The sequence below is a fragment of the Protopterus annectens genome, chromosome 9.part0 (assembly GCF_019279795.1).
Source record: "Protopterus annectens isolate FY-2018-M chromosome 9.part0, PAN1.0, whole genome shotgun sequence".
NCBI lineage: Eukaryota > Metazoa > Chordata > Ceratodontiformes > Protopteridae > Protopterus > Protopterus annectens.
This window is the reverse complement of record NC_056743.1, coordinates 158,917,956-158,930,287: the sequence shown is the minus strand read 5'-3', so window position 1 is coordinate 158,930,287 and position 12,332 is coordinate 158,917,956. Positions and strand designations below refer to the sequence as shown.

The 12,332-nt window shown below is 38.6% G+C and overlaps 1 protein-coding gene across 5 annotated transcripts in view; it reads right to left on the bottom strand.

Annotated features, from left to right (window-relative positions):
- LOC122811105 (para-nitrobenzyl esterase-like) overlaps positions 1 to 12,332 on the bottom strand; it is a 284,915-nt gene that overhangs the window by 223,275 nt on the left and 49,308 nt on the right. For 3 of the 5 annotated variants that reach the window (XM_044082684.1, XM_044082683.1, XM_044082686.1), the window contains exon 2: positions 10,442 to 10,536. The exons of the other annotated variants lie outside the window; for them this stretch is intronic. The gene's annotated coding sequence lies outside the window, so the exon portion shown is untranslated. The remainder of the gene's footprint in view (positions 1 to 10,441; positions 10,537 to 12,332) is intronic. 5 annotated transcript variants of the gene reach the window in all.

Here is a 12,332-nt window from a genome sequence, read left to right as displayed (position 1 = left end):
AGAAGGGATGACGGAGTAGCTGATGCTGCCACCCCACCACATGACCTCCCCTGGTTGAAGGCTTAGAAGTACATTTCATAAATGCAGACATTCATGAAGGTGAGCACAGCCAAGGATGGCTCTAGATTCTAGTACGGAGTATGTGTGGAGGGCTTACAGTCTATACTTAGCATGTATGGAGTGTTTACACAGTCTAGGTTTGGCAATAGTATGGCCTTGTACTGTACATGTCAGCCATTGAATGGGGTGTAGAAGTTCTACAGAAAATTTCTAGACCATCCCCCATGAATAACAAGATGCCGGAGGTCATGTTGACATTGTTAGGCTCAAAATTAGAATTGAAAAGCAATAGCTGCATTAGAGGGCAACAGAAATATGTCTGAGATTGAAATCTTCCAAACAAATGCCCACCCAGAATAAAATGCAATTGAATTATATTTTTTACAAGTGAAATTCAGCAATAATTACTGGACACCAACTCAAACCTATAAAAATGGCTTTACAAGGGCAATAAAAATTCATGACTATTTTTGGACCACCCATTATATTGCACTTCGCAGTTAGAAAGTTGCTTGAAGGAGACATTTTCTATTAGTGTGCATTTTCTGAAGGCTATGAAGGCTAAATCTCAAATGTCTGTCATTATTTAATGACTTCAGTTCCAGTGGCTTCCTTGCAAACTATTTTTTTTATGTTCAAAGACTAAATCTATAAGGCAAATATCTGGACAGCACCCAAAAGAAAAACACACTGATGGAGATTGTCTTTTCTTTGCTGCTTCTCTTCAACAGCACTGATATACTGTGCCAGCCTGGGAACTTACCTCTCATGTGCATGCGCACTACATCAGCAAATGTGCAAAGTGTGCAAGCATGGGAACTTACCTCTCATGTGCATGTGCACTACATCAGCAAATGTGGAAAGTGTGCAAGCATGGGAACTTACCTCTCATGTGCATGTGCACTACATCAGCAAATGTGCAAAGTGTGCAAGCATGGGAACTTACCTCTCATGTGCATGTGCACTCCATCAGCAAATGTGGATGAACGCAGAGCACTGATATATTTTATTTATTTTACATTTGTTGACCGGGCTAGTCTAGCTGGATATATTTCCATTTTCAGTAGAGGCCCGGGGAGAAAAGCTCTAAAACATTAACAGTTAGATCATTACAAAAATTCAGCAACAGGATGGTAAACATACATACATATATATATATATATACACACATACACACACACACACACACACACACACACACACACACACACACATATATATACACACACACACACACACACATATATATATATATATATATATATATATATATATACACACACACACACACACACACACACACACACATATATATATATATACACACACACACACACACATATATATATACATATACACACACACACACACACACACACACATATATATATATATATATATATATATATATATATATACACACATACACACACACACACACACACACACACACACACACACACACACACACACACACACATTTCTTTTTTTAAGAAAATGTATGTTAACATAGCTCCTTTTCTAGCAGAATTTTAAATATGCTCTTGATTTCAACATTAACAACATTAACAACAAAATCACTCAACTCCATGCCTTAATTGATTTCTATGCCTTTGATATCCTATGCCTCACAGAAACCTGGCTTAAACCTACTACAAAAGACAATGAATTCACCCCCCCAGGATATAGTACCTTAAGACTAGACCGCACTAACAAAAAAGGTGGAGGGGTGGCCCTCCTGTTTAAATCCCAACTTCAGCTAACTTTAATTAACTCCTTCCCCACACCAGGAAATGCTGAAATGCTATGCACCAAACTCCAAATCAACACAACCAAATCTATAAACATAATATGTTCCTACATCCCCCCAGGCAAGAACATCCACACCCTAGAAAATATCCTTTGCTGGATCTCTAGCACCTTCCCCAGGAAACCATTATCCTAGGTGACTTTAATGTCGACTGGAACTCCTGCATATCCCCAAACCCACCATACACCTTAACCTCTTTAACTTTCACCAAACCATTAACTCTCCTACTAGAATAAACAAATCCACCCACAAACAAACAATCCTAGACTGGATACTTACCAACAACAATCCCCTCTCCTATAATACAGGCATACTCCCGGACAATATTAGTGACCACCTCCTTACCTTTATCACTAAAAAAAAATGCAACATCCCTAAACAACCTACTTATCGGACCAAATATAATAAAACAGCATTCAATCTGTCATCCTTTCAAACTGAACTCAAACAATATAACTGGTCTACACTAAAATACCTCCCAATAGATGATGCAGTTATGCATTTCAACAATACCTTCTTACAAATTCTAAACCAACATGCACCATCCCGACTAGTTAAAATCAGATCCAAAGCAGCTCCTTGGCTCTCTGCTACTACTAAACAAACTATGAGAATGAGAAACAAATCATGGTCAATATGGAGATCCACTAAAAACCCCACTGACCATCAGACCTTCAAACATCTAAGAAACAAAACAAAGAAACTTGTCATCCTAGATAAAAAACTATAACTTCCAATACCAACAAAACCACAACCAAAACCCAAAAATTCTGGTCAGGAATTAATAAACTTCTCCATCCAGGCAATACCAAAACACCTACCCCAGCTAGCTTAGCACAAGAACAACCTAACATCATAGCCAACACCTTTAACAATTTCTTCTCTCAAACTGTTAACTCACTTGCAAGCTCTATGACTCCCCCCTCCAAACTACTCCCATCCCCAGCAATACCTATACGCTAAAACTGGAAACCGTCTCAACTACCTATATACAGAAACTACTGTCTAAACTAAAACCCTGTACACCTTCAGCTGACAAACTTCCTGCTGAATTCCTTCAATTAGCTGCAAAAGAAATAGCATACCCAGTATCCATCTTAATAAACAGAACCATAACAGAATCCAAAATTCCATCCTGCTGGAAAATCTCCCACATCATTCCACTCCACAAAGGTGGAAACTCTAATGAACTATCCAATTTTAGACCTATCGCCTCCTATCGCCTCTATCGAAAATAATGGAACGCTGTATTCACCACCAACTCCTAAACTATCTCTTAAATAACAACTTGCTTGTAGACTCTCAACATGGCTTCAGACCCTACCACAGCACTACTACTGCCCTTCTTTCCTTCTCTGATACCATAAATACAAATCGTAATAATAACCTATTCTCTTCCGCACTGTTTCTAGACCTCTCAAAGGCATTTGACATGGTTAACCATCAACTTCTCCTTGATACCTTAAAATCTCTTTCACTGGACTCTCTAGCCTTACAGTGGTTCAATTCCTATTTAACTAATAGGAAACAAGCTGTACTGTGGGACAGCCATCTATCCACTCTACTCCCTGTCACTCTTGGTGTCCCACAAGGATCCATCCTAGGCCCCCTACTTTTCTCCACTTTCATCAACAATCTGCCCAACTCCCTACCTACATCCACATGCATCCAATATGCAGATGATTCTACTCTCATCTGCTCAGCCCCTACCCCAGAAGAACTCCACTCCACCACCCAAGCAGTCTTCACTGCAGCAGAAAATTTTTCAACATATCTGCCTCCTCCTGAATCCCAAAACCAAACTAATACTTTTTACCCCTACCTCTAAATCCACCCCTATCTCTTTCTCTATAACATCCTGTAATGGCACTATCATCCAACCTGACAACTGCACCAAACTCCTAGGCCACCATAGATAACCAGCTTAACTTCGACCATCATATTGATTTAACTATCAAAACTGTTAACAAAAAGATTGGTGCCCTTTACAGACTAAAGCCCTATCTCACTGCCTCTTCCCGAGTAGCCCTAGCCCAAACTCACCTTATCTCTACACTAACCCACGCCTCCGTCCTTTGTCAACTTATCTAAGAGTAATCTTCAGAAACTGAATACTGCCTACCACAGTATAGCCAGATTTGCCACTGGCTCACCCTTCCAAACTCACCACTGTCTAAACTTAAAGAAACTCAACTGGCTTGAACTCCCAAACCTTATACTTCTACAACAACTAGTCATCACCTTCAAAATTCTCCATTACCCTTCCAACATCCCTATACTTAATAATGTCATTACACCTTATAAGAACCTCAAGACACTCAGATCAGCCAACAAACTATTAGTGACTACCTTGAAATCTCATAATAAATCAGGTGATTCCCTATTTGCAAACACTATCGGTTCATACTGGAATAAACTTCCCACTGAACTGACCTCCCTAACATCATGCCACCTTTTCAAAAACAGATAAAAAACCACCTACAAATCCACTGGCTCTGCCCCTGCTCTAACCCTGACTGAGCATACTACTGTTTATTACTCTGAACAGTCTGCATATTTCTTTCTTTACTCTCCCATTCTTACCTAAACTAACATTCTTAACCCCCTTTCTGGTCCCTCACCCTTTTCCCTTGTCTCACTGCCTATATACCTCACTCTCCTGTTTAACTTTACTTTCTTAACAGTTAACTTGATTAAATACCATTACCCTATCTAAACATACTCTACCCACACTTTTCTTTTTCCACTTATCCCTTTCTCCCTTAAGTTTTACTACCAACTTTTCTCCTTACCTTCTAACCTGCTTTCTTTAGCTTGCCTAACTACTAGCTTTCTTTTCACTCTGTGTAATACCATCACTCTCCTCTACCTCTGATCAATGATTAATTTTTACATACCTACACTTCAGATATCCTTTACTCAACTGTATTTTCTTGTGCCTGAATTTATCTCCTCAACCACATAACGTGAACTTTGATCTTAATCTTACTGTAACCTACTTAAGTTAGTTAAGACAATCTGTATTCTGTTGGGACATTTTGATTTGTTTGTGTTTTTTTCTCTGTTAAAAAGTTTGATCTACTTAGTTAAGTAGTCTTCATGTATTGTCGTAGTCTATTAGTGGAGCTTTTCTCCTCGGGCCTCTGCTGAAAATGGACATGTATCCAGCCAGACTAGCCCGGTTAACAAATGTAAAATAAAATAAAAATAAATAAATTTCAGCTTTTTGTGTTTAATTGTTTTGAACTTTGCTGCCATTTGCGCCCAATTACTGAGTGAAGAGGTTGAATATTATAATAAGGAATATGAATACATCTGCCCCTCCCCAGAATAAACAGCTTCTTCCTGGGAAGGGCATGATGCATAGGAATGAATGCACACCAAGGCAACAGAGTTGGGGAGTTTCATATCAGCATGTCAAATGTTAGGAGTTTATATTACATGTGTGTGTGTGTGTGTGTGTGTGTGTGTGTGTGTGTGTGTGTGTGTGTGTGTGTGTGTGCACATAGGAATGCACTGTGTGTGTGTGTGTGTGTGTGTGTGTGCTTGCTTGTGCACAAGTGTGTGTTTCTAACAGTGTAGCAAAGAGCTACAATGTAGAAACATCATTGTTTTTTGCCTATATCTGCAAGACTTTGATCCTCAACTTTGGAGAATGTGTCCCCCCCCCCCTCAATTCTGGAGTATTTATGTTTTTCAACCTCAGCTCTGGTTGGGGGGGGGGGTGGTGGCACCAGTCAGGAGGACTTTCCAGCAGGTCAAATTGACCTACCTATAGCTCTGTGCTTTAAGATGCAACTGTCTTCAAATAGATGTAAAGTTTTCTTCAAACATAGATGCAGGAAGCTCCATTCAACAAAAGGTATTACTGGAAGGTGCAATATGTGTCTTACAGGTAACACCCAGGTTCTGCAAATAAAAGGCAACAACGTTAGGTGTGGTAAAGGAGGTTATTTTTCAGATATCTCTCATAAACATTGTAATTCCATCTTCCTGATTTCTTGATGTTCTCCCACAAAGTCCTTGCCCACTTTACATGAGAAGCTGCTGCTATGCTAAATGAGTGTGGATTTTAACTAAACGTGGGGTATATGTTTGGGGTCCAAGCTTCAACACTCCACTGCTTTCTTCAGTACAGCCTCACCTGAAGCTGGGTAAACAGGGTACCCTTCTCATGGCAGAGAACTGCTCCTTCTTAATTGCCAGTCTATGATGAAACTGTGTGAGTGGACTTCTATGTTGTAGGCACAGTGTTTGGTAATGTTGTAGCCATTGTACTACATTCCATTCTGTGGCCCCTGAGTCTGGAGTCAGCCACTGGTTCTTCACCTCTTCATCAGTCATAGTTTATTCCTATTTATCCTTAGAATATTCTTAATTTGACCAGCTAAGTGCTCCACAATCCACATAGGGCTGCTACAGTCTATGAAAAACAATCTGTTGTATTACTGATGGCATATATTTTTGAGCTTGTCTCATAAGTCTCGCACTGCCTACCCATGGCCTTGTGCAGCCAGCTGATAGCTTGCCAGGTGTAATGCTGCCTTCAACTTGTTGTAATCAGCGTCTAACAGTAGCAGGGTGTGTGGCCTATATTGTTTTACTGCTATGAGCCATACAACTAGACAATCTTGCACCTTTCTAGTGTCTCTAAACTGCTGCAGTGCCAGTTTGTAAGCCACCTAATAATTTCTTATCTGTTATTGTCATACGTGCATTGATACTGTGAATGAATTTGTACCCACATGGGTACTGGTGCTGTTTCCAATGCCACACTGTTGATTTTAGCCCACTGGGAAAGCAACATAGTGTAAAATGTCCAGTTATTCTTCACTGCACACTTTTTGCTGATTGCTCCCTGCCTGAACTATACTTACATTGTCCGATTTTGAGTTGGGAGTACCTTGTTTGCCTTCTGTTTGTATATCCAGGAAGAACTACAACTATGTAATGGCAAATTAATGTTTACATATAATTACTCTTGGCCACTTGCAGCTGAGCTTGCTTCTTCTTAAGTACCTCACCCCACCAAATTCTCAGGGACATGGCAACAGTTATCCTGAAAAAAAAATGCAGTGGAGTTTGAGTGTGTGCTAACTCAAGTAAGATTATCATCTCTAAAAATTTAGATGACTGAAAGCAAGAATACTCTTGTTACTTGACAGGTTCATAGGTGGTTGCTAGGCCACCGACTCAAAGGTTTATATAACCCTAGCCATGTGTACCCAATATAATACTAGGGAAACCCAATAGAAAGAATCTAGCCTAAACTCAAAATCTTATATCTAGGAGGGTCTTAGGTGAAATCCCCGGCAAGGAATTTCTGGTATCCCATCCAGTCATCCAGGCTACAGTTAAACAGTGTCATAGAGGGGCTCTGTTTGATGTGAATTGGTATCTTATTCCTGAGGAGTGGCAACCTCTGAGAGACATATCTGTCTCTCCAGCAGGTCCTATTTATGTCGCAGGCCAGGTTAAAGTTCCAGGGACAAGTGACCCTTATCCCAGTTGTCTTGTGGATGTGCAGCATTTCTATTAGGTGTGGGTATGAGACTGCTGTGTAGGCCAGACACAGATCTCCTCTAAGTAGTCTGTATACTACTGAGTACAGTGACAGTGACTTCAGTCTGTCAATGTATGAAGGGGTGGAGACCATATAATTTTCTTAGTTAGACATCTCTGAGGTCTCTCAAGTGGCTGCAGGTGCCAGGTAAGGTACATACAAAGAGAGCACTGTACTCGAGTATTGGCCTGATGAGGGGTGAGTACAGGGGAGTTATGACCTGTTTCACTCTTGAGGTAATGCCTTTGCTAATAAGGTGAGCAACATAGAATGCCTTCCTTACCACAGTAGACACACTGTGGTCAAAGTTTAGGCTACAGTCAACTTGTTTTCCCAATTCTCTCACTACTGAGTTGTTAATGTAGGGTAGGGTATTATTATTTATGTGATAGTCTGCAGGGATATGATTTTTACAAAATGGGATGATAATGCATTTTTTAGCACTGAGTTTGAGTCCACAGCTTTGGCACCAATCATTCATTCGTGTAAATCCCTCGAAGTATATTGACATTGTTTGGGGATTAAATGATTGCACCTAATTTGCAGTCATCAGCAAACTTAGTCAGCCACAGCCGGTCTATTTTGGCATGACCTTCTGAGAAGTATATTCCAAACAATAGGGGGCCCAGCGCTGAACCCTGTGGAACTACACTGCTGGCAGGTCTGCTGGTCAAGGTAAAGTCCCCAACTTTGAGTAGGATCTGAAGAAGAGCCAGTTAGCAACCCACCTGACAACATAAGGGTTGATATTCAACTGGGAGAGTTAATCAATGATGCCTGAATGTGGGACTGTGTCGAAGGCCTTTGTTTATTTAAGGTAGGCTGTATGCACACATTTGCCTTTTTTATGGCTCTGGTGATGTTTTTCAAGAAGTCTACCAGGTTTAACAGCCATGACCTGTCTTTGACAAAACCAAAATTGTCGGATCAAGGGTTTGGAGATCACCTATGTCCTTATTTATAGGGTCCATGATGATTTGTTCCATGGCCTTACAGATAAGGCTAGTTAAGCTTATGGGTCTGTAGTTTCTGTAGTTTGAGTCACACTTTTAATATTCTTGTCAAGTGGCATATGACAAATGGGAAAAAAAATCTTACTTGTACAACTAGCAATAAAGGATCAGTGACATGAATGCTGTTAGGAGCATACAAATACCTCCTGCATGCCAGTGTAGGAATGTGTACTTGTATAGATCCACTAACACACCACACATATAGGTGTGGGTACATCTATATACATAAGAAAAGACACAAGTTCATAGACAGATTTGTGTGTGTGTGTGTATGTGTGTCTGTGTGTGTGTGTGTGTGTGTGTGTGTGTGTATAGTGGATCTATAATGACATAAAGATATACAGCAAATACATTTTAAACAACCAAAGCAATGCATATGATAAACACACAATGATACATGACAAATGCATTTTATTTAGTTATTTAAATTATCTATTTCCATCTTGATAAGGGGTAAGTAGTCTCATCAACACAGCCATCTGAGTCATAAAAGAAGCAAGTTTGAGAAAAGTTATGAGAATTCCAGTATTAACAGTGAAGTATACCACTAAAACAATTAGGTGCACTGCATACAAAATTTTTTAATAAAATACATGCATTGCTATATATCCAGCATATACAAATTTGACAGACATTCAGGAATGCCTTGAATTGCAAGCCGGTCAGTAAGACATAGCAAGGCTATGGTTTTACAACCACATGAATACATGCACACATACATGAAAATATAGGGAAATATAGAGACTACATTTGCCTCAACTTTCAAATGATGACTGCTGTACCTCTTGCAGTCAAATATTCAGGGAAAGCATGAAATATCCAAACATTTTATTGCAGCACAGGGAAAAATAAATAAATTGAGTTGGATGGAATCACTATTATGCAGACAGTTACTGTGTGATTCCTGAAAGATGTCAGCTAAGGGGAAAATACTTTTGGTAAAAGTAGCAAGATTCAGTTTCATTGTTGTCTGACATTATTATTATTGAATTGTTATGAGATTTTATTCTTCTGTTAGGACATTTGCAACTCAGTGGGTTTGTTTGCAAGAATCCAAATGCTCAAAGCAATGCTGTCTGGAACTGAGGGGAAACTATTGTATAAGTACATGCACTAATAAGCAACACAATTGCTGAACATATGAAAAATAATGATCTGTAAAGGAAAAAAGAAAGCATGTTGCAACAAGCATGAAAAAAATACAACTGTTCAGGCTGGGATAATCATTCCACTAAGTTTTACCAAAACAAGCGCATACTAAAGATGTAACCAGTGCTGCAAAGAATGCAGATTTGAGTGTGACTAGATTAACAAATCTAATGGCCTGTGGGTGGGGGAGGGGAAATACAAAAGAACAAACAGTAAAGTCTTAGCATTTCCTAATAACAACCAAACCACACTGAAGTTTGTGACACCTATCCTGTGTAGTATGCTAACAACCTTCACTGAAAATCCTGTCTCTGTGTAAATATATGACTTACACTGCACTAAAAGATAAACAAAGTACTCTAGCAAGTAACTGATTTTAGAAATAAAATAACGCCCATTTAAAAGTATTGCATTACTGCTGTGTTTTCTATAGCAGCAGCAGCAGTAGTTAGGTCATTAAATGCCTGAAAGGCTACTTTTCCCAATGGGTAAATGCACAGATTAAACTAATGAATGGGTGACACTGAGACTGTTGTCAGTAGAACTGCAATTTGAGATGGAATTTGGTTAACACCTTTGAAGCTTCCTGCAGGCAATCTTCCCCCAACCCCCTCAGCCAAAAGTGAGCATGCTCAGCAAGGCAAACCTGAAATGTAAACAAAGGCTGAATCAAAACAAAAAATCCCTGGGATTGTCCCTTTAAGCCCAAATCCAAGACTACATGCAAATAAAACATTGTTTCTTTACACCGGCTTACAGTCACTTTCTCTGAACATCAGACTTCAGTTTTAATTTGCTCACATTTTATTGCCCATGTTTAACTACAATGAGATCACAACTACTTACATTATAGAGTAAGTTTGAGTGGTTTCGGTTTAGTGACTGAGACAGGTATTTATTTCACCGTGTTAGTAATCACCCTTCCTTCGAGGTGTTGAGACCTGTAAGTGAGAATAATAAAGTAAGATGGTGTGGACTGCAAACAATACTTTATTTTAATTTAATAGTCTTATGAGCTTGCATAATGATGTTGAGCTCAATACATACTCAACATTACTAACACTACTAAATTTAAATAACTGCTGAGGGCATATCTTAACAATTCTGGGTTTTGCTCCTGCACTAATCCTGGTTAGCCTTACTAAATAGGCAGATTTTTCCTTGCCCTCAATTATCCACCCTCACTTTATTCCTTACATGAATTACTCTTTCTTCTTTTTTCAGTTGCCTACTGCTGTTTTTTCTCCTTAGGCAATTGTTTCCTTAGCCCTTGAACTTTTTTTCCTAGTTCTCTTTATTATTACACAGCATGCTTACACTAATTTCATATTCCTCAGTCTTTTAGTTCTACTGTGTATCTCCTATTAATTATTCCATATGTATCTTTTATTGAATATTGTTCTGTATACATTATTTTATTCTTTTGATATTAGTAGTGTACTGTGAAAACAATGTACTCTGTAATGATTATTGTACTGTGACTACATTACATTCTATGGAGCTTTTCTCCCTAGGCCTCTGCTGAAAATGGGCTATTTTGGGCCCAGTCGGAGTTTCCCAGTAAACAAACATAAAATAATAAATAACACAAAATTCATCTTTCTGCTCTTCTCTGAGTTTTGGCAACTCAAATGTACTATATAAACAGATTGGGAGTGTATGAAGGACATAGTCCCCCCTACATAAATGATTGTTGCTACTAATTTTTAATGTTTTGTATGGAAATTGTCAATATAATGAGTGTTTAATGTACATATTGCACTTCTAATGTTTTTTTTCACAACTAAGCGAGTTGCAATGTTTCATAGTAAATCCTTATTTCGCATTTGCAATTCTGCTGCTTTGCTGTTTGTAGGGTGTATAAAAGGGTCCTGATTTGCAGTATGAAATTGGACTACACTTTATGGCAGTCATCATTTAATAAAACATGTCTAAAGAGTATACATGATCTCCCTGTATATTTGTTGCTATTAAACTCAACAGACAATAAACAGTGTTTGTGAGGTATTACAAGTACTCCCACTGAGGAAAATTACTCTTTTGGAGGAAACTAATACATTTACACCAGTTCCAGTTGTAGATGTTGCTTGCAAATTATAATCCCGAGAAAAAAACATGTTTGCAACATGAATAATGGGTGCTCTCACACATGGTCTACTCTGAAACTTAGTTTGAACACTTATCTCAAAGGACAAAACCAGTGAACAAATTACTGAAATTAGTTCAAGGGACATTCTGAACCATAGCTGCTAATAAAAGCAGACAGATTTTATTTTAGTCATTTTGTCTAGAAGGCAAATGAGACTGCGGCACAATACGCACTAGTGTTGAAGCAGTATGCAGTGAACTGTGAATCTGGTGGAAACTTGCATGAAGCACCAAGGGACAGATTCACTAGTGGTATTTGCAGTGAAGCATGCAAATGAATAGTGTTATCTGAAGTGAATTTACTGTTAGTAAGAGTTTTTGAAAAATCCCTTGTTTTTGAAATGACAAACAGATACAAAAATGAGGTATCCTTACATAAAATCAACATTCAAGCAGTAAACTCTGAAGGTAGAATGTTTTGTTATTATTGTAATAATAAATAGAATAGTCCCTTAGGCTGTAATTTTCTAGAAGAGAAATGTCATAGTTTTGAGAAGACAGGATACATAAAGTTAACTTGTCATAACAAACAATAGCCCCATGTTAAAAGTAAAATGGAACATTCTGGGTAAGAATACAAAGAAGTGAA